Source organism: Sorex araneus, chromosome 6, assembly GCF_027595985.1.
Source record: "Sorex araneus isolate mSorAra2 chromosome 6, mSorAra2.pri, whole genome shotgun sequence".
Classification (NCBI taxonomy): domain Eukaryota; kingdom Metazoa; phylum Chordata; class Mammalia; order Eulipotyphla; family Soricidae; genus Sorex; species Sorex araneus.
In genome coordinates, this window is record NC_073307.1 from 96,369,072 (window position 1) to 96,384,238 (window position 15,167).

Sequence of the window (15,167 nt, forward strand, 5' to 3'; positions counted from 1 at the left end):
TCCCTGATTTCAAACTACATCACAAAGCTACAGAAATCGAAACAGTATGTGTTAGCATAAAAGAGCCACAAAGACCAGTGCAACAATAAGTAAAAGTAAACATCAGCTAGTCAAACAAGTAGATAACTATGCATACAATTTTTTGGAAGAAAGCTCAAAGAGCAAACCCCTAATGAGGAAGATGTCCTAGAGGAAGCAGTATGTTCCCCTAATCCTTAACAAAAGAGGGGGAAAGTCTGTAAAAGAAAAACAGCGATTCCAGAAGAGGAAATAGGACATGAAATGTAACTGAGATGTAGATGTGTCTCTTAGGGAAATTCCAAATCATTTAGTGTGTCAAGAGGAGAGTGTGGCAGAAGCTGACTACGCTGGATTTGGGTTGCCATTCTGAGGACTAAGTGGGAAACACTAAATGATTTCAAGCAGAAACAACATTCATGGTTCAGAATGATCACACTGGTGACCATAGGAAAAAAATTAGAAAAAAAGGATTAGAAAGCCATCAATACAATAATGCAAGTAAAACATTAATAAGATTTGAACTAAGAGATTTCTGTAACGGCAACAATAGCAGCCTGAGCTGGTGGGGTGTTTGCCTTGAACAGGATCGACCTGAATTCAATCCCCAGCATCCCATATAGTCCCGAGCTCACCAGGAGTGATTCCTGAGCACAGAGTCAGTGGTAAACCCGGAGCACCACTGCGTATGGCCAAACAACATAGCAAACATATCAAATTCAACAGACATGAATACTGCAGAATCTACAAAAAGTGATGATTGATGGCTGGGAAGAAAAGAGGGAGCAAAAGGAGGATAAATTAGTCTCAGGGACTAGGGCATTACTTCCAGACTCGGGGCTGGAGTGCATGCTCTGCAACAGGGAGGCCAGGGTCGATTCCTGGCACTGTATGGTCCCATCCCCTCTTCCTCTAAAGCACCACTGGAAGTGACTCCCCAAACACAGTGACTCAATAACAGAAACAATTTACTTCAAAAAAAAACTATGTTATTGACTTCCATGGGGGATAACTTGAAAATGGCAACTTTTAAAATATTTAAGGAACCAAGGAGAAGGATGGAGTGTGTAAGCTCTGTGTGTAAAGCAAAGATCAGATTCACAGGGTTGGAGTGATAGTACAATGGGAAGGGTAATGAAGGCTATCTGGAAGACAGTTTAGAGCCTTCAAGCACTTTCCCAGTAAGTGCAGGATCATGAATTCAAATCCCAGTGCAGTTTCATGTGCTTATCAAGACAGTTCATATACTGCACAAGTACTTAGGCCCTAGGCAATCCTGTCTGTCCAAAGGTCTGGGGGTTCTTAGCAAGGATGGGGGGAATTAAAACTTTGTACATAGGGCTGGCAATGTGGCTCAGTGGCAAAGCATATGCCTTTGACATGTGTGATTCTGGATTCAAGTCCCAGAACATTTTGTTGTTGTTGTTTTGGGGCCATACCCAGCAATGCTCAGGAGTTACTCCTGGCTATACACTCAGGAATCATTCCTGGTAGTGCTCTGGGGATCATATGGGATGACAGTGATCAAATTCAGGTCAGCCGTGTGCAAGGCAAATGCCCTACCTGCTGTACTATCACTCTGGCTCTCAAGTCCCAGAATTTAAAAGACAAATTCTGAACGTTAAACCAGGAATGTGGCTAAGCAATGCAGCAGCAGCACTTATCTTGTATATCTGAGGTCTTGAGTTTAATCCCTGGCACTACAAAAAAATATATATATGTATGTATGTGTGTGCGTGTGTGTATGTAATGCACAAACATGAAACTTGGGTATACAGAAAGAGAAAATATATTTTTGTTGTTATTGTTCTTTTAATTTTTTTTCTCCTGAGAAATATATTTTATGTCAATATCTTTTCATCTAATTCTGGGATCTTACCTAACAGTTCTTTTACAGAATTTACATGGCAAGGCATTTATTGCAGTATTATGCAAAACATGAAAATATTAAGACAAACAAATACAGCACACCCAGTTGTATTCAGGAGCTATTCCTGGCTCTGTGCTCAGGAGTAACCCCTGGCAGTGGTCAGAGGACTATATGCAGTTCCAGGGATTCGAACCAGGGTCAACCACATGCAAGACAAGCACATTGCCTCCTGTATTGATTCTCCAGTCACAAATACCAAAACAATTTAAGGGTCTCATGACAGGAACCGAATAAATGTTGCATATACAAAATTCAAATAACAAGCAGAGCAAAAATGCTGAGCCGAGTGATATAGGAAAACCTCATTAAATAATATTAAATGAAAATGATTTAAACAGAATATATGTGTGTAAAAATAAACAAAAGAACAGATCAAAATAGAGAACTGATGCCACTGGCTGCCAGTGAACTACATCATTTATGAAGGAACTTCAACTTCATTATCTTATGTGTTTATCTCACTATAAAACAATCAAATTATAAAGTAAATGAAGTCTCTATATTTTCATTTAGAAAGAAAACAAATGGCACGAACCTCTGGTTAGAAGATCCGGGAGAGGGTAGTGCTAATGTCAGAAAATGGAGAACTCAATAGGAACTCAGGTGAGGGGTGACAGGTTAAACTCTAAGCAGACTGAGTATGCAGCCAATGCAGCGAAAGGCTCAGCGGATAGCCACTGCTGAGACTGGAGCTCAGGGAAGAAAAGTTAGCTGGCACGAGAATAGCCTAGAATGGGGGAAATCACTAAAGCTTAAGATAAAGTAAGAAGTAGGGCAAACACTGGGGAGTCAAGGAATTTAAGAAGTGGGTAAAGACAGTAGGGGTCTAATGGTTGGAAAGGCAATGGATTTCTGTTGTTATTGTTATTTTGTTTTGGGGCTATCTCTGGCAATATTCAGTCAGAGATTCAGTCAGTGATCAGGGATCACTTCTGGCAGGGCTGGGGGGAAAAATTGGGGTGCCAGGAGCTGTATGCTAGGCAAGTGCCCTACTTGCTATACTATAGCCCCGGCCTCCAAAAGACCAAATTTTTATGCCAGGAAAGGGAAGACGCCTACTGTTTCAAAGAGCTAGAGCACATGCTTTCCAGGTGGGAGTCCAGGATCTAATCCCCAGCACCATTGGGTATGATACCCTCTCCCACAAAAAATAAAGGATCAATATGTCGTGCATGTACAATTTCCTGGGTTTGATTCCCAATGTCGCCAGATGTAGCCTCACAACAATACTATTTTTAACTGAAGAAAGAGGGGCCAGAGATAGTATACCAGGTAAGGCACTTATTTTCATGCAGCCAAGCTGCGTGTAATCCTCAGCACCCCATACTATCCCCAGAGCCCCACAAGGAATGGTCCCTGAGCACAGCCAGTGCAATCCAAACTCCCCCCCAGCCCCCTCCCCCCAAAAAAAGAACTAAGAAAGAATAATGTAATAGATACCAGGAACAGGGTAGAGAAAGTGGCCAACCATGACAGAAAGTTCAAACAGGATTTGCCTATCTGATTTACAACTAAAAGAACACTAATCGTAGTTCAAAAGGTCAGAGCAAGAGTTTTGCACATAGAAGTCCCTGTTCAATCTCCCTTCTACAATGAGAGCCACAAAAAACCCGCAAAGGTAGGGTCAGAAACAGAAAGACAGATAACTCTGGAACACGGGAAAGGAGAGATAGAAACTATGAACTGTTTCAGGAACTTGCATACAAAGGGAAAGTAATAGTGTTATTATTCAACTGCCTGATAGGCCGAAAGGTTGAAGATAAGCCCACTTACCTCTGCCCAACAGCAATAGCTACCTTTCTCCTCCAGAGAGATCATCACAGCTGTCAGCACTAATTTTCTCCTCTTCTGCCCCAAGATATTAGAGGGTTGTTGTGTGCTATCTGTCATCACCTTCACTATCACTTCCCTACCACAGAGGAATGCAGGTTCTTTCTCCTGCTCAAGGCAGAGCTAGCACCTTCAGATTCCATCCTCCACCTCCACAGGAAACTTACTCTCAGTTAGACTCTTGTTTTACTGTCTTCAGCACTTCCCTCCAGATCAGTGTTAACCAAAATGTGCAGTATCACCCTCTCCAAGGAACACTGAATCGTTGCAGTGGAGGTGGTATAGTAAATGCAATTGGGGTGGCAGTGGTGGCGTGGTTCTGCTTTCAGTTTGTTCCCTGAAAGGTTGGAAGGTTTCTAGGGCTGTGAGAAATAGTTCAGTATGTAAGATACTTCTTGCCTTGCAAACCACGAACCTGGGTTCAATCCCTGGCATCCCATATGGTATCCCAGACCCAGGAGGAGTGATCACCCCATCAAGATGCAGAGCGAGGAATAAGAGCATCAGATGTGGCACAAAGACAAAACAAAACACAAAGAAAGTAAGTTTACAGGGAGATGACAAGTAATTCTTTTTCTGAAACGGGGGCGGGGAGGTGGTAAGGCCAAATTAGTTTAGGAACCTCTAGATTCTTTCCTCTCAGAATATAAATTGAAATTGTCAACATCTGGGGCTGGAGCGATAGCACAGCGGGTAGGGCATTTGCCTTGCACGCGGCTGACCCGGGTTCTAATCCCAGCATCCCATATGGTCCCCTGAGCACCGCCAGGGGTAATTCCTGAGTGAAAGAGCCAGGAGTAACCCCTGTGCATCGCCGGGTGTGACCCAAAAAAAAAAAAAAAAGAAATTGTCAACATCTGGGGAGCACAGGGGTGGCACGGGAACATAAGTTAGAAATAGAAAAGCACGCATGTATGCATGTACACACACCCTGTTTAAGGGGCAAGAATAGCTTAAGTTTGTTCCACTTCCTATCTTGGGAGAAAAAAATGAGAAGCAATCTACTCATGCAACGAGTATTTATTGGGTGTCCACTAGTCCACTATTTACCATGAGTCAGGTATAATTTCCAGTGGACAAAATAAGATTTCTGGCCTCATAAGATATACATCAAAGCAGGGGGAATACAGACAATAGAAACACACAATCAGCAGGAAAGGTGTCCCTGAGGAAAGACATTTGTGCAGGAACCATTTAGTAACACACAACTAACTACAAAGGCCCTGGAAGAGGATCACTTGGTAAGTTCAAGAAATAGCAAGAGGGGGCCAGAGGGCTAGTACAGCGGGTAGGCACCTGCCTTGCACACAGCTGATCCAGTTTCAATTCCTGGCATCCCACATGGATCCCCGAGCACCAGCAGGAGTAATTCTTGAGTGCAGAGCTAGGAATAACCTCTGAGTATTGCCAGGTGTGACCCCAAAAGATTAAACAAAGTTTAAAAAAAGAAATTGCAAGAGGGAAAAGGGAGGGAAACAGGGACATTGGTGAAGGAAAGGGGAAACTCAATTATGCATAACTCCATAACTTTGTAATAATTCATGGTGACTCAACCAATTAAAAATTAAAATTAAATATCTGAAAGTAACTAAAATCAAGAAACAAAGGAGAGTGAATTAGGAAACAAAGGAAAAAGGTCAAAGATGGGTCAAAAAAGGCCACATTGTAAGAACCACGATTCTGAACTAATCTCTAAGAGCTGTGAAGCTGCTAAATCATCCCAGGTAGACCCATCCCTGAGCTGGGAATTCTAGGGCCTTCTCAGAATGGGGGAAGCGATTCCCTGCCCAGCCCAAAGGTGCTCAGCCCCACCCAACATCCTCTGGTGCATAAAAGGCCCAGCTCCTCAACTAACCTCAAGGAGACACCAAACCACTGAATCTTTCTAGCTTCTTGGCTTCTGCAGCACAGGGCCACAGACAACTCCAAATTTCACAGTACTGACAGCCCAGCAGGAGCTATGCAAATTTAATGGGAAAGTTGCATAAAAGCCCACCAAGCTCAGAGAGAGAAAACAATAGCATAGAAGGCTCAGCTAGTACCAAGTACAGCTCAAGACGTTAGTAACTCCACTGTAAGACACAACAATTTTCACAACTTTTCTTTTACTGAACTATTTTTTGATAATTCCATTAGCCATAAATGTGTGGTGACTGCCACAATAAGGCCAATGGGATTAGCAGCTTCGACTCTGTCCAGTGGGGGTTTATCATGAGGAATGAAACAGTTGTTGTGGCTTGTCCAGGTAGCAAGCTAGCCTCAGGAGCCCCAAGCAAAGGGTTCCGTGGCCTTTTTATCTGATATAACCCCTATTTTCCTCCTCCTCCTTGTCACATACACCATTCGTAATGAGTGAGTACACAGAACAAATAAACTGTTAGTGAAGCAGTGGGCATGGGGTAGATAAGCAATAGCCTTGGGAACATGGGAATGCTCTGCTCGCCTTGGCAGGACTCTCCCTGCCAGGCTGTTAAGGCCCTGTAAGTCTGTCTAAGCCTGTTCTCGCCATAGCAGGACATTTCCCACTTAGGCCCACACTTTCCCCAGCAGGCTCTTTCCTGCGTAGGCTAGTGCTTTCCTTTAGGCTTGCTTAACTCAAGATACTGCCCATATCATCGGGCCTGCATGTCTGCGGCAATTTCCCACAAAAATTAACATTTTGAGGAGCACATGGTTGCTAAGAGGCAGTAACTAGGAATAGGGAAATGACAAGAGAAAAGCTAAAAGAACAAAAAGGGAACACATTCTGCAAAGTTTTGCAAAACATATTTAGCAATGTTAGTTTACTGTTTATCTCATGAGGCAGTCACTGAGAATGTTAAGCTACAGAGTTCTAGAAGATTACTATGCCAAAACTATATGATAGAAAAGTTTCTTAATGACAGACACTTATTTACCATTAAGAAATGGTTAGGAGCCAGAGGCTACTCCTGGCTCTGTGCTCAAGGGTCACTACTGGTGGTGCTCAGGGAACCATAAGTGGTGCCAAAGATCTAAATCAGAGTAGACAGCATACAGTGTAAGTGCCTTAACCTCCGTATTCTTTTTTCACCCCCTCTTATTTACCATTTAATCCCTAATTCTTAAACTATAATACAATGATGCTCAATATATGTTTATTTAATTGCTAACATTATGGTAAGAATGGGGGAAGAGAAGCAAAGAGTAGAAAGACAATTTAGAAAGCAATTGTGAGAGCCAAAGAAACAGTACAAGAGGGGCTGGAGCAATAGCACAGCGGGTAGGGCATTTGCCTTGCACGCGGCCAACCCAGGTTTGATTCCCAGCATCCCATATGGTCCCCTGAGCACCGCCAGGAGTAATTCCTGAGTGCAGAGCCAGGAATAACCCCTGTGCATCGCCAGGTGTGACCCAAAAAGAAAAAAAAAAAAGAAAGAAACAGTACAAGAGGTCAGGCTCTTATAGTGCATGTGGTTGCAGCAGCTATGACCTAGTTCATATCCTCAGCATCACACATGTTCCCCTGAACACTGCCAGGGGTCACTTCTAAGCACAGAGCCAAGAATAAGCTCTGAGCACCATCCATGTATGACCACCCCCACCATTTCAAAATAAATTAAAATAAGCAATTATATTAATTCAGGTGAGAAATGTTAGGTCTACAAGGATCATATACACTAACTCTTGCCTACTGTAGCCTACTGTAGTAGAAGTAACATGAAACTTTCCAGAGACATGATATATGTAAGATTCTAAAACATAATCAAGAAGTTCCTGATGCAAATCAGGCAATGTAACAGTTCCAAATCCACTCACCGTTCTTCCTCTCACTAAGTGGAGGTAAATTGGGGTTCCGGCCAGGGTGGAGGCCTAGCGTCAGCTCGGGCTGCAAGGAGAGCTCCTGCAATTCATTGGCAACAGCTTCGCTCTGGGGACTGGGGGCCGCAGACAGGGACACAAGAACTGGTTCATCATCATTTTCACCAGCCCCTCCTCCGTCGAGCCCATTCACAGCAATGACGGAAGGGGGCAGGCACACTACACTGGAGAAATCCACTTTGGCTTTCGTGATGGCAACCTGGAAATAAAAGGAGAAACAAAAAGTTTAGGTATCACTGTGAAGAGATTGTTACGCAGGGTCTATGCAAAATACTAACACTATAAATTATACTATAGGAAAGCTACCTTTATTTTTCATTATTATAAAGCTTCTCATAAGTTTGGCATCATTATTAATGTTTACCACGTTCAAAGAGTGTATAAGATTTCAAGGCTGATATTATCCTAGACTACATTACTTAAGGTAACAGGGTCATACACCTCAGCAGACCCACCTCCACTTAAGTTTCATTTAAGTACTCCAGTTAAAGTAGTCCAGAGTCACAGTTTCATATAAAAGTTCTTAACCAAATAATAAAATCCCATTATTGCAGACCTAACTGCATTATGATATTAAAACATAGTCAGAGATTATCTAAAATGTTATGCTGCGGGGCTGGAGCAATAGCACAGCGGGTAGAGTTTGCCTTGCACGTGGCCAACCCAGGTTCTATTCCCAGCATCCCATATGGTCCCCTGAGCACCACCAGGGGTAATTCCTGAGTGTAGAGCCAGGAGTAACCCCTGTGCATCTCCAGGTATGACCCAAAAAGAAAAAAAAAAAAAGTTATGCTGCTTTAAAGTGTCAATAAAAGTGCTGTTAATTTCCTTTTTTTTTTTTTTTTTTTGGGGTCACACCTGGCTCTGCACAGGGGTTACTCCTGGCTCTGCACTCAGGAATTATCCCTGGTAGTGCTCAGGGGACCATATGGGATGCTGGGAATTGAACCCGGGTCGGCCGCGTGCAAGGCAAACGCCCTACCCGCTGTGCTATCGCTCCAGCCCCCAAGTGCTGTTAATTTTATAGTGTTTATCAGATTAAGTGAAAAACTAAATTACTGGCTCTTAAGTATAATTCAATAAATAATTATGAAAAAGACTAACATTTTCACTGTTAATAGTTCATTTCAAACTGTCATTTCAAACTAGTTAGGTATTCCCCCACCACCAATTAAAAACGATCTACCAATAGCATTTTTGTTTACTGAATACAGAATTTGAGTTCTGGGGCCAGGGAGAGAGTTCCAAAGAGCACTGCAAGCAAGTGTGAGACCTCTCACCCTTCACCCTGGGATATCACAACAGCAACAAAAGGGAAGTGAGGGGGGGAAAAATTTACTAAGCTAACTCATATTCTCCATTGTTCTTGAGGGAGTAATTATTCTTTAAAATGTTCTTTAGAGTCACAGACACATGGGTCTGTGGTAAAGTACATGCACTGCATGTATAAGACTCTACACTGAATATAAAATTTTAAATTAAAAAGGAAGTCCTTTAATTGATTTTCACTAATTTCAAAGGCATGCCCTCCTGGAATTACTCAATATTATTACAGTATCTGATGTATTTATTATTATTATATCGTATTATAATATCATGGGAGGGCTGGAGCAATAGCACAACTGCTAGGACATTTGCCTTGCATGTGGACAACCTGGGTTTGATTCCTCTGCCTCTCTTAAGAGAGTCCAGCAATCTACCCAGAGTATCTTGCCTGCACGGCAGAGCCTGGCAGGCTACCCGAGGCGTATTCAATATGCCAAAAACAGTAACAAGACTCAAAATGGAGAAGTTACTGGTACCCGCTTGAGCAGGCTTAAGCAAATCGATGAGCAATGGGATGACAGTGACATGACAGTGACAATTATGGGGGACTGGAGCGATAGCACAGTTGGTAGGGTGTTTACTTTGCACTCGGACGACCCAGGTTTGATTCTTCCACCCCTCTCGAAGAGCCCGGCAAGCTACCGAGAGTATCTTGCCCACACGGCAAAGCCTGGCAAGCTACCCGTGGCATATTCAATATGCCATAAACAGTAACAAGTCTCATGATGAAGAAGTTACTGGTGCCCGCTCGAGCAAGTCGATGAGCAATGGGATGACAGTGACAGTGATTATTATGGGATTCACAGGTTTGGCACTCGCAAGTGTTATTGCTCCCAAGATTCTTATATGACACCGTGATTTTTCTACTGAAGCATAAACCTTTTGCGTCTCTGATTATGATATGCACTTAACATACACTAACCAGTACTTCTAGAAAAAGATTTTTTTTATTTGGTTGGCCTGCAAGTAGAGGGTGAGCGATCAGATGGTTCAATGTTGATGAAGTCCAGGGGTAGAAATGGCCATCAGAGACACCGAACTAGTGTTCAGCAGCCATGTGGTGATGGTAATCGACTCAGACCCTTCCAGACACAAAACATATACCCCTAACTCCAAGCTATCTGCCCACACCTTAGAAAGTGTTTTTCTGTGTTTTGTTTGGAGGTCACACCCAGCAGTGCTCAGCATCTACTCCTGGCTCTGTACTCAGAGATCACTCCTGGAGGGGTTTGGGGGAAACACATGGTGTTCTGGGGACTGCACCCACCCAGGTCAGTTACATGTATGGCAAACACCCTGCCCTTTGTGCTATATCTCCAACCCTTAGAAAGTGGTGGTTGTTGTTTTTTCAAAGAAACTTTAGAGGAAAAAAAAACCTGCAGAAGAAAGTCAAGTCAACCCAAATATAAAGTTAGGCATATAGAGAAAAAATAAGGCTTATAAAGTAATGTTTGGGGGATGCTTGCTTTGCACATAGCCAATGTGAGTGTGTGCATGGGAGTTGGGGGGGTTCTGAGCCATAGACAGCTCTATGTGCTGAGTACAGGCCAGAGGTTTAGATACAATCCCAGCACCACAAGGTGTCTGATCACCTCTGGAAGCAATAGCTGAGCATCGCCAGATACAGGTCAAAAAAAAAAGGGTAAACAAAAGGATGATGTTTCTTCAAATATATGTTTTGCAATAAAGAGAGAAGTGTCAAATTCTGCAGTATCTTGACCTACCTCTCCCATAAAAATGAACATTGATAAAAATTTAAAATCATTGTATCACTGTCATCCCGCTGTTCATCGATTTGCTCAAGCGAGCACCAGTAACGTCTCCATTGTGAGAGTTGTTGTTACTGTCTTTGGCATATCGAATACACCACGGGTAGCTTGCCAGGCTCTGCCGTGTGGGAGAGTTACTCTCGGTAGCTTGCTGCGCTCTTTGAGAGGGGCAGAGGAATCGAACCTGGGTCAATCGCGTGCAAGGCAAACACACCCTATCCGCTGTGCTATCGCTTCAGCCAAAAAAGAAAAAATTTAAAAACCTGAAACAAAACTGGCAACTGCTAAAGTTGGGTAATGAGTTTATAGAACTAATCACACTACTCCTTTCCATACATTTGTGTATGTTTCTCTTTTTGGAGGGGGGAGGGAAAGGGGAGCCACATCCAGCTAAGCTCGGGACTTGTTTCTGGCTTTGCACTCAGGAACGACTCCTGGCAGGGTTTGGGGGACTTTATGGGGTGCTGGAGATCTAACCCAGGTCAGCCGCATGCAAGACAAATGCCTTATGCGTTGTACTATTGCTCTGGCTCCTGATGTTCTTTCTGTTTTAAATAGGATTTGTCCCATAGAACAAAGAGAAGAGCTGTGAAACTTCAAGGAACTTTTCCTTAATCTTGACCTTAGGATCACTAATGCCAAAAGTGAAATACAAACAATGACAGAAGAGAATATTTAACATAAGGTCCATCAGAAAGACTGACTTCTCTAGCAAACACTTTATACGCTTTGAAAAAACAAACTTTCTTTTACTCTTTAACAAAACAAACTTTCTACTCATTTTAAACCGCCCGTAGAAAAGAAGGCCTCAGAAAACTTTCAAAACTTAGACAATGAACAAAAATGTTGAAGTCCAGCCATCATGGATTCAGTCTCCAATGCCAATTCTTTAATATTAACTCCTAAAAATTTACTTTATGTAAAATTTAAGAAAATCTAAGGGTAATACTTATCTCAGATCATAATACTTTAGAAAAAAATTTTTTTTTCTGAAAGTATGGGGAAAATAGTCTGCCGTGGAGGCAGGGGGAGGGTGGGAAAGGGGGGGTATACCTGGGATATTGGTGGTGGGGGTTGTGCACTGGTGGAGGGATGGGTGTTTGATCATTGTGAGATTGTAACCCAAACATGAAAGCTTGTAACTATCTCATGGTGATTCAATAAAATTAAAAAAAAAAATTCTGATTTTGGGGCCACACCTAATGGTGCTCAGGGTTGATGCTTGCGCTGTACTCAGGAGGGACTTCTGAAGCTATTTGGGGGACCATATGTAGTATCAGGTATTCAAACCTGGGTGTATGTAAGACCAGTATGTAAGACAGGCACCTGAACCCCTCATACAGAAAAACTAGATCTCAAACAAAATATGAAATGTCTCAAAGGGAAAATAAGTATCTGCATCATGCTTTTGGACTGTAAATTCATAATTCTGAAGAGTCAAAAAGCAAACTTTCAAAATTATTCAGAACAGAATCATCAACTTCAACTTCGTGGCTGCTGATTCCCATACGATCAGCAATAGTCAGAACAAAACCACATGGGGGCAGGGTCATTTCCCACGGCCCATATGTTTCCCTCTTTCGCTGGCCTGATTCCGCCACATCTTTTCTCCACCCCAGACCCATTTTGGGCTGCAGCCTTCTGCTGGTTCCAAGTGGCATATGTAACTAGAAGGAAAAGCACAAAATGTGTTAGAGAAAAATGGAAGAACAAGGGCTGATAGCTGATAGCTCTAAAGGTTAATTACGACCCATGACAAAGAGTTGGTTTCATAAAGCCAAATTATATATTTCTTCTAAAAATACTTTTCCATGCAAAAACTACTTGGGGGGGAGGAGGGGCGCCCTGGGAGAACCATGCCCACTGGTGTTCAGGTTACATGAGGCTCTGTGCTCATGAGTGACCCCTGGTGGTGCCCAGAATTTGAACCAGGGCCAGCCACATACCAGGTAAATGCCTTTCCTCCTGCACTTTAACTCTGGCTCCCAAAATTGTTTTAATCAGTTGCTGGCAAACAGTAATTTGGAGACAACTATTTTCTAAGGCTTACTACATAAGTTCTAGATACTGCCTTTAGGTCCTACAGAATAAGGTGAGGAAAACAAGACATATTTAGTTTCTCTTACTGTCACCCCATAATCTTCAGATATATATGAATTAAATAAATTTTATTTCACTAACAAAATTTCACTAAAGGTAAGAGAAAAGGCAACATGTTCAAGAGAGAACACGGATTCCTCCTGAGGAAAGAGAGAGTCATGAAATAAAAGAAGAAATAAAAGGAATTACACACCCCAGGCCAACGATGTAGATCAGCAGTAGAGCACTTCCTTTGTTTTATGTGTGAGGCCCTTGGTTTAATTCCTGATACAAAGGAAGGAAGGGCATGAGGGAGGGATTGCTTTGACTTCCTCTTTTTAGAAATCATTCAAAATTAAGAAGTATAAGAAACAGGAAAATATATACTCTACATTCAAACAATGGACTGGAGCAATAGAACAGCAGGTAGGGCGTTTTTGCCTTGCATGCAGCCAACCCAGGTTTGATTCCTCTGTCCCTCTCAGAGAGCTTGGCAAGCTACTGAGAGTATCTCGCCCATCCGTTAGAGCCTGGCAAGCTACCCATAGCGTATTTGATATGTCGAAAACAGTAACAACAACTCTCTCAATGGAGACGTTACTGGTGCCCACTCAAGCAAATCGATGAGCAAGGGGATGACAGTGACAGTGACATTCAAACAATAGAAAGCACATACATGAAAAAGTGGTGTTAAATCTTACACCATTAAAGAAGATGCAAATTCTGACATTTCTTCTCATTAATGAGTAGTCTTTTTGCCTCTCCCCTGGAATCTGAGCTAGCATGTGATGCCTTAACCAATGAAGTACTGTGTACATGGTGCAGTTATAAAAGGGTACTGGAACCATCCTGGGGAAGGGATGACAGAAGCCTCAGGTGCAACAGGGGGGTGTTTTCGATTGTTCATTTTTAAAAGGTAGATTTCAAGGGGGCACAGAGTAATTTTTCTGAAAAATGGATACACATAAGTTTGGGAACCTCTTGTCTAGACTTTAAGAGGGGTGGGAGTGGGGCCAGAGAGATAGTATGGGTGGAGGGAGTAAGGGCATTTGCCTTGCATATGGCTGACCTGGGTTCCATCCCCGGTTTCCCTTAAAGCCCCCTGAGCACCAACAGGATCGATCCTGAATGCAGAGTAAGATGTGATCCTTCAACATCACCAAGTGTGGCCCAAAACCAAAAATTAAAAATGAAAGGGTGGAGCTTTTTACCTTGATCTATTGGAGCTCTATGTCCCCAGATAAGAATTCTAACTACTCCACTAGAAAGACATTAAAAAGAAGTCTCAAGTGGCCAGTGAGATAGTACAGCACGTAGGGTGCTTGCATTGCACGTTGCAGACCAGGATTGGATCCTCAACACCCTATTTAGCCTCCATGAGTATTGCCAGGAGTGACCCCTGAGTGCAGAACCAAGAGCAAGTCCTGAGCAGTGCTGGGTATAAGCCTCCCCAACAAAAAGAAAAAAGAAGAAGCTTCAAGACTACACTGAGGGGTCGGAATAGGAATTGAGGGGTAGGGTGCCTTGCATACAGACGACCAGGTTCAGTTCCCAGCAGCATGCCATATGGTCCCAGGAGCCTGCCAGGAGTAAGCCACTGCCAAGTGCAGTCCAAGCAAAAACAAAAACAAAAAACAAAAAAAAAACCCACAAAACAAAAAAAACAAAAAACCTACACAAGGGAGAAAGAATGTGATTGAAAATAGCTTTCAAAGCTGAGACACCACCACCAAGTGTCAGGCAAGAGTAAACGCTATCTTAGAACCTTCAGGTCAGCCCAGTCACTCGCTGAATACCACCATGAGGATTCAGTTACGGGGTACTCCAACAAAGGAGAAAAGAAAAGAATTCCTGGGGTGGGAGTGGGGAGGAAATAAAGACAAATACCAACAGAGCTCAACAATAAGCTAAGAAAGCTACCTGTAACATGACCACTGTATCACTGTCACTGTGGATATATAGCACTGCATATACTACATATACACTACTACAAAGTCTGCAACTGATTTTTGTTTTGGGACCACACCTGGCAGTGCTCAGGGATTACTCCAGACTCAGAGTTCCAGATACCATGTGTAGTACAGTAGCTAAGATAAGCAACAACCTAGGTGTTCAACAACAGATGGATTATGAAGATGTGCTATATATCCACAGTGTAATACAATGCAGCTGCAAGGACCGAGGAAATCATGCAATTTGCTACAACCTGGTTGGAACTGGAAGATACACTGAGTGAAGTAAGCTAAAAGAAGAAAGACAAACACAGGATAATCTCACTTATCTTAACATGTCCAAACTATATTTTAGAAAAATGATGTGGTTGTGAATAAACAGCTGATTTAGGCTGGGGGGGGTGGGTTGGGGGAAATAAAAAG

General features: G+C 42.7%; 1 long non-coding RNA gene across 1 annotated transcript in view; it reads right to left on the minus strand.

The window, feature by feature from the left end:
* Positions 1-7,676: 7,676 nt before the first annotated feature.
* LOC129406129 (uncharacterized) overlaps positions 7,677-15,167 on the minus strand; it is a 64,183-nt gene continuing 56,692 nt past the window's right edge. Inside the window, exon 3 of the long non-coding RNA XR_008630808.1 lies at positions 7,677-7,817. This is a non-coding gene — a long non-coding RNA (uncharacterized LOC129406129). The remainder of the gene's footprint in view (positions 7,818-15,167) is intronic.